Source organism: Acomys russatus, chromosome 19 (assembly GCF_903995435.1).
Source record: "Acomys russatus chromosome 19, mAcoRus1.1, whole genome shotgun sequence".
In the NCBI taxonomy this organism is placed as follows: domain Eukaryota; kingdom Metazoa; phylum Chordata; class Mammalia; order Rodentia; family Muridae; genus Acomys; species Acomys russatus.
In genome coordinates, this window is record NC_067155.1 from 54811498 (window position 1) to 54819538 (window position 8041).

General features: G+C 50.3%; 1 non-coding gene across 1 annotated transcript; it reads left to right on the top strand.

Annotated features, from left to right (window-relative positions):
* Window positions 1–7922: 7922 nt before the first annotated feature.
* LOC127204052 (small nucleolar RNA SNORA11) lies at window positions 7923–8041 on the top strand. The gene has a single exon (XR_007832408.1). It is a non-coding gene; the product is annotated as a small nucleolar RNA SNORA11 (small nucleolar RNA).

The window sequence follows — 8041 nt, forward strand, 5'->3', positions numbered from 1 at the left end:
AGAGAGAGAGTGGGGGGTGGGGGGCCAGGGAAGGAGGTATGGTTATCTGTGGCTGCTGCTACATTTTGGAAGTCTCACAGAACACTGATTCTTTCCAGGGTGGTCCAGGTCAGCTTTCAACCAAGGTACCTCATGGCTCAGCATCTGTCTTACTGACTGCTAACCTGGAGTTAAGGCAGCTTCCAGGAGTCGCCTTGTTCTCCCAGGCTGCTCTGCAGCCTCCTCGGGGCACAGAGTGGAGCAGGGCCGTGTGCACAAGTGCAAGAGGCTTCCTCTCACACACCCAGAACCAAGAGGACGTAGTGGCACTAGTGACAGCAGCAACCTGAGGGAGATGGCGTTGACAGCCAGAGGCGGCAGTCTTTCTGGGGAGTCAGAGGAGGAAAGGCGGGGACCGTGGGCTGGGGGCCACAGTGCAGGCTCGGTAACTTCAGGTCTGTTTCAGGGAGAGAAGGCAGATGCCAGTGGGTGTGGCAGCTGTAATGACATCGCTGAGGGACAGAGGGGCACACTCATAGTGTCAGGCCAAGAAAGTTCTTGAGCCGGTTACATCTGATTTTCCACCTCACCTCCTGGAAGGTTCCATTCCCAGAGGTTTTAGATGCCTCTGACCTCTGCCCTTTGTGTAAGTGGGGTTGCTGTGACCATAGCCCAGCCCCGCCCCATCCTACAGTGTGAGTTGTAAGCCTTCAAGGGACACCTTGTGTACAGCCTGTAAATTATTTCCTATACATAAATGCTCATGATGATTGGCATAAAAAGTTAGTAAGCAATTAGCAACGGTAATAGTAAGAGATTACACAATTCTTGGCACTGCCACACTTGTGTTTTGGGGTGTTAAGTAAGTTCTACCTAAGTGCTACAATGCTCCAGTAAGCTCAATAGTTAAGGTTGTTGCTAGTGGCTCATAGGTGGGTATCTATGCCATGTGGATACAGCGGCTGCAGGCACGATGTTCAGGCAGCTCACACCTGTGTGTGTTTGCTTCCAGAATTTTCATCTGATACTCTTAGGCTGTGCATGACTCTTAGGTGCTTGGTACTGGCCCTGAGCAGTGATAAGCAGGTCCAAGATTATGGTTCCTGATGGATGCTTTGGGGCAAAGGCCACAGATCTTACTCAACTTGTGAATAAATCGGGACATGGAAAGCAAGAGGAAGACCGGTGGTGATGGTGGCGCACACCTTTAGTCCCAGTACTTGGGAGGCAGAGGCAGGTGGATTGCTGTGAGTTCGAGGCCAGCCTGATCTACAAAGCAAGTCTAGGACAGCGAGGGCTACACAGAGAAACCCTGTTTCAAAAAACCAAGAAAGAAAGAAAGAAAGAAAACAAGAGGAACAGCCAAGAGAAGAAGAACAAGCTGCATGAGATGGCTCTGAGGGTAAGGGGCTTACAATGAGAGCCTGATGGTCCCCCAAAGTTGTCCTTTGACCTCTATCTACATACACATGTGTGTCCACACACAGAAATAAATGTAATTTTTGAAAATCAGCCTCAAGCTGGGTATGGTGGCGCACACCTTTAATCCCAGCACTGGAGAGGCAGAGGTAGGTGGATTGCTGTCAGTTCAAGGCCAGCCTGGTCTACAAAGGGAATCCAGGACAGCCAAGGCTACACAGAGAAACCCTGTCTTGGAGAAAGAAGAAAAAAATAAATCAGATGCTTCGTATGATGGCACATACCTTTAATCCCAGTACTCTAGAGGCAGACGCCGGCGAATCTGTGGGTTCCAGGCCAGCCAAGGCTAAACAAGAGAAACCCTGTCTTGGAAAACCAAAAACTAAAATATAAAATAGGATGGCTGCCAGCAGAGACATACCCTGCAATCCCAAGATTTAGAAGACTCTTAAGAGAAGGCTGGAGGGTTGCCAAGAGTTTGACAGTCTGGACTAACCAGTAAGATCCTGTCTCAATAAAACAGAAAGAAAGGAAAAGGGGGTGGAGGTGGGAGGCAGGCCGTGAGGTAGCAGGGCAACCACAGTTAGCAGCTTAGCCCTTGAAACCAGCGGGGGGCGGGGAAGGGCGCCCCACCTTCCTGTCCACCCGCAAAGGTTATCATGAGGAGCCATTTTTTTTTTTTTTTTCCTTTCTGTGTAGCCGTGGCTGTCCTGGACTTGCTTTGTAAACCAGGCTGGCCTCAAACTTGGAGATCCTCAAGATATCTGCCTGCCTCTGCCTCCCCAAGTGCTAGGATTACAGGCGTGTGCGCTCCCGCGCCCGGTTTGAGGGGCCATTTTTCCAAATGGAGACACCTGTCAAAGCATCATGCTATATGGTATTTGTCAACTGTGTCTTAGATATGCTGTGGGGGATTACTGTAGTGTCAAGCCCAATTTCACTTGTGTGGTGAGAAGGGGGAAGGGGGTCCCATGGCAAGAGTTGCTTCCTTTGCCTTCCATCTCTTGTCTCCATCTCTTGTTTCCGCCTCCATCACAGCTTCATTTCCAGCTATGACCACTCTCCGGCTTCTAGTGTGTCTGGATCCTTAGAGGAGCTGCCCAGCCTTCCTCCCACCACGCTGAGGCCCCACCTCCCATCCACCTGCAAAGAGAACGCGTTCTGTAGCCTGAGCGCCCATACTGTCTGGCCCAGCTGATGTGCAATGCCTCTGTCGAGCTACTGCTACAGGGATGGGACTGAGCTTAAACCAGAGTCATGTGGTCCACTCCTTGACCAGGAAGGAGAGTCCCCACTAGCCAAGAATAAGAGTGACAGATCAGCCGGGCATGGTGGCTCACGCCTTTAGTCCTAGCACTCGGGAGGCAGAGGCAGATGGATCGCTGTGAGTTCGAGGCCAGCCTGGTCTACAAAGTGAGTCCAGGACAGTCAAGGCCACACAGCCTCGAAAAACCAAAAAAAAAAAAAAGCGACAGATCTCCAAAGACTAGAACTATCTCCATGAGAACGGAAGGTTGGAGGAGGCTGACGCCAACACATTCTCCTATAAATATTGCCAGTGCCAGGAGGGGCAATGGTGGCACGTGCGGTGGGTGTGGGGGATGTAATTCTTGGCTCCAGGCGTGCGAATCCGGCTTAGTGCATGACAAGCAGTTAATCCAAAGAATTAATCCACAGAGTTAGTCCAAAGGCAGGCAAGTATGATGAGCTGCCTGGAGCACTGTCTTCCACACCCAACATGCAGTAATCCTGATCAGCTGAAGGAACCATGTGGGTCAGAAGTGGCTGCCTAGGGTGAAAACAAGGTTCTCGGGTTCCAAGGAGCCTGATCTCTCTGGGTACCTGGATGTGAGCCGGTCACAGGAGTGTAGGGTGCAAAGCCGCTCCTTATAGGTTTAACCTTGTCTAATCCTCAAGAGGAAATGCTGGGGCATTGTGCGCAACAACAAAAAGCGCTTGGGTGCTGGAGCCAAGACCTAGCCATCAGCGCCTCCTTGTGGCCAATGGCCGGAACAGCGCCACCCTCTGCAGGGGATCGAGAGGTCAAGAGCGAGGAACTGGAAATGGCCCGCGAGATGATGACTCTGCTGTAAAGGGAGCTTGCCACCAAACGTGACCGACCTGAGTTTGGTTCCCAGAACCCGCCTGCTGGATGGAAGGGAGAATGACAAGAAAACATGGACGCCAACAGCCAAAGGGAAGTCCGAACCCCCAACGTTCAAGCCCAGGCTGCTTGATGAAACTGTCCATCCCCAAAAGGGAAGGAGGCTGGGAGGAGCTAATTCACCAGTATCCGTCTTGGGGCTTAAAATGTGTGTGTGTGTGTGTGTGTGTGTGTGTGTGTGTGTGTGTGTGTGTGTGTGTGTGTGTGTGTGTGTCTGTGTGTCTGTGTCTGTGTCTGTGTGTGTGTGTGCCATACTACATGTGAAGAGGTTAAACCAGGAGTTGACTCTCTCCATCCAACACGTAGGACCCGGAGCTTGAACTCAGAGCATCAGGCTTGGTGGCGACTGCCTTTTTACCCACTAAGCCATCTTGCCCACCCTGCTTTTTGTTTGTTTGATTTTGAGACAGTTTTTGTGTTGCTCCGGTTGTCCTGGAACTCGCTAAGTAGACCAGGCTGGCCTCTAATTCACAGCGATCCTCTGCCTAGAACACCATCTCTCCACCCCTCTCATCAGCGCATGCCAGAATAGTGACGTCAGAGCAGCGGCAACATCTGAGCAGTGACAGGTTGGGTTCAGTAACAGCAGGATGGCTGTGTGGTATCAGTGCTGGAGTAGGAGGGGACGGTGTTTGGGGAGCCTGTGGGGGTGGAGGGAAGGGGGTGGGGGCTAGGGCAGGCCAGCTGTGTCTGCTAGAGGGGTGTTTGGGAGTTAGCCACCCTTCAACTACCCAGACAGAGGCCTGTCATAGCTATGAGCTAGGTTAGAAGGGGGGCGGGGCGGCTTGAGAGATGGCTCAGCAGAAAAGAGCACTGGCTGCTCTTCCAGAGGCCCTGAGCCACATGGTGGCTCACATCCATCTGTAATGAGCTCTAATGCCCTCTTCTGCCCTGCAGATGAACATGCAGTCAGAACACTGTATACATAATAAATAAATAAATATGTCTTTTTTAAAAAATCTGGTCTGCTCCCCCCCCCCCCCCCGCCGACTTAAAATACAAAATAATGGAGCTGGGCATGGTGGCGCATGCCTTTAATACCTTTAATCCCAGCACTCAGGGGTAGAGGCAGACAGATCTCTGAAAGTTCAAGGCCAGCCTGGCCTACAAAGCAAGTCTAGGATAGCCAAGGCTACACAGAGAAACCCTGTTTCAAAAAACCTTAAAAAAAAAAAAAAGCCGGTCATGGTGGCTCACGCCTTTAATCCCAGCACTCAGGAGGCAGAGGCAGGTGGATCGCTGTGAGTTCATAGCCATCCTGGTCTACAAAGCAAGTCCAGGACAGCCAAGGCTACACAGAGAAACCCTGTCTTGAAAAACAAGCAAAAACCAAACCAACCAAACAAGATAATGTCTTCCCTATGACACTCTCATACAAACATCATGGCACAGCCCGCTTCCTGCCTTGTCACGTCTCTGTGTGTCCATGTGCATGTAGCGTCCCCCCACCCCAACACCCTCAGCTCACACTGGTGGCCTCCCATCCTCTCCTCTGCCTGTAAGCGGAGCCATGCAGTGTCTGGCTCTTTGCTTTCACTTCCTGTCATCTCATCTCCCCTCCGCCCCACACTGCAGGGAGCTCTCTTTCTATTGTATTCCATCTGTGTACTATGGCAGCTATGGGACTTTGGGGAAGCTGTTGGAGGTGGGGTGGAGGGGGTGGGTGGCCGGTTAGAGATGGCTCAGAAGGCAAAAAACACTTGCAGCCAAGCCTGGTGGCTTGCGTTCAGTCTCTGGGACCCACGTGGTTGGAGGCTGGCGCCCTCTGACCTCCATGTTCTTTGCTGTTTTCCAGCCTTTCAAACTGTACTCTAAGGAGGTTGCTGTGAGGAGACGCGTGCTAGTTTTACATGAACTTGGTGAACTGTTAGGAGGAAGCGTGAGTGACGTAAGCCCTTTCCTCCCCGGGTTTCTTTTGGCCGTAGTGTTCCGTCACAGTGAAAGTAACTCTATGTAAGACAGGATTCTGGGGTGCCGCTGTGACAAACCTGTCCGTGTTGTTTTGGGGAGGACTGTGGAAGGACTTTGGAACTCTGGGCTAGGGCTTTTGAGTGTTCAAAGCTGGGTGAGCTGTTCTGTGGGAGCTTGGAACAATTGCTGCTGGTCTGCTGGAGCTAAGACCTTATCAGTGAATAAGAAGGTGCCAGTGGGGCCAGGCAGTGGTGGCGCACGCCTTTAATGCCAGCACTTGGGAGGTAGAGGCAGATGGATCTCTGTGAGTTTGAGGCCAGCCTGGACTACAGAGGGAGTTCCAAGATAGCCAGAGCTGTTATACAGAGAAACCCTGTCTTGAAAAACCAAAATAAATAAATAAGTAAATAAATAAATAAATAAATAAAAGAAGGTACCAGCGAGCCAGGTGTGGTAGCACACGCCTTTAATCCCAGCACTCTGGAGGCAGAGGCAGGCGGATCGCTGTGAGTCCAAGGACAGCTTGGTTTACAAAGTGAGTCTAGGACAGCCAAGGCTACACAGGAAACCCTGTCTTGAAAAACCAAAAACCCCCCAAAAAACAAAAAAACTATGAGTTCTGGGGAGATGGCAAGGTGGGTAAAACACTTGTGTTCTAAGTTCAAAGGCCTCCATTCAAATCCCCATCACTCTGGTAAAATGTATGGGAAGGTGTGATGGGCAGGAGCGTAGCCCAGTACCGGGTTAGAGACAGGGGCATCCCAGGGGCCGCTGGCCACATAGTGTAGCAGAAACAGCTCTGGGTTCAGTGAAAGACCTGGGCCAGACAATAAAGTGGAGAGTGATGGCAGAATACATCAGCCAGGTATGGTGGTGCATGACTTTAATCCCAGCACTTGGGAGGCAGAGGCAGGTGGATCTCTGTGAGAGTTTGTGGCCAGCCTGGTCTACAAAGCGAGTCTAGGACAGCCAGGGCTGTCTCAAAAAAAAAAAAAAAAAAAAAAAAAAAAAAAAAAGGAAAGAAAAGAAAGAAAGAAAGAAAGAAAAGATTATGCACTATAGCTTGTCAGACTTTGTGCTATCCAATCTGTTTTGAGCCCCAACAATTCTAACCACGACCCCTCACATGGTCCATTATAGTCCAGACACCCGTGCTTTTCCATGTTACATGGCAGATTCTTTCCAATTCTTCTCCCAGAGTCCCTATCTCCACCCACAAGTTCTGCCCTCCCTTCCTGCTTCAGCTATTGGCCATACTCTCTTTATCAAGCCAACTAAAAGATGAGAGAGGAAAAGTGTTTACAAAATTCTGAGGTAGGTGATGATCCATAAGAATAACAATACAAAAATCCAGACAGTGGGGCTGGAGAGATGGCTCAGAGGTTAAGGGCACTGACTGCTTCTCCAGAGGTCCCGAGTTCAATTCCCAGCAACCACATGGTGGCGCACAACCATCTATAATAGAATATGATTCCATCTTCTGGTGTGCACGAAAACAGAGAATTCATATATGTTAAATCTTAGAAAACAAAACAAAACAAAAAAAAAAACCCAAAGGAGCTGGGCGTGGTGGTGCACGTCTGTAATCTCAGTACTCAGGAGGCAAAGGCAGATGGATCGATGTGAGTTCAAGGACAGCCTACACATCAAGTCCAGGACAGCCAGGAATACACAGAGAAACGCTGTCTGGGATAGGGGGCTGGAGGGATAGGCCAGAACATCAAGAAAAGGTTAGCATCTGGATGCCAGATTAAACTGTGCAGAGAGCACAGGCAGGTACCAGTCAGGTGAAACCATGCTGATGGAGGTAAGCAAGGGTCCAGGTCCCTGTCAGTTGGTGGGCAAGCAGAGATAAGTTGAGTATCTACAAAGAAAAACGTATTAGAGTCAAGAACGCAGGAGCTACGTGAGGAGGAGGAAAGTGTTTAGTTCTTGTTTGTTTGCTTTTCCTCAGAACTCCAGGCTGAGGTCAGGGGAGGGAGTAAACAAGACTGGAGAGGTTTGGTACAGTTATAGTAGGAAAGGGAGCTAGGGGTGAGGAAATGTGGTTGGCTAACAGCTGTTAAAAGATGATGCTTCGAGCCGGGCGTGGTGGCGCACGCCTTTAATCCCAGCACTCGGGAGGCAGAGGCAGGCGGATCGCTGTGAGTTCGAGGCCAGCCTGGTCTACAAAGTGAGTCCAGGATGGCCAAGGCTACACAGAGAAACCGTGTCTCGAAAAAAACCAAAAAAAAAAAAACAATAAAAATAAAAAAGATGATGCTTCTGTGCTGGGCTTGGTGGCGCATGCCTTAATACCAGCACTTGGGAGGCAGAGGCAGATGGGTCAATGTGAGTTCGAGGCCAGCCTGGTCTACAAAGTGACTCTAGGACAGCCAATTCTACACAGAGAAACCCTGTCTTTAAAAACAAAAATAAATAAATAAATAAAATAAAAAGATGATGCTTCTGGGTGTGCTCAGGGTGGGGGCCTGGAGAGTGGATTCTTTGTTTATACTCAAGAAGACTGTGGGACCATCGTAATGAGGGGCACAGCACTGTGTCCTCTCTGAGCAGTTCCCGCCACGT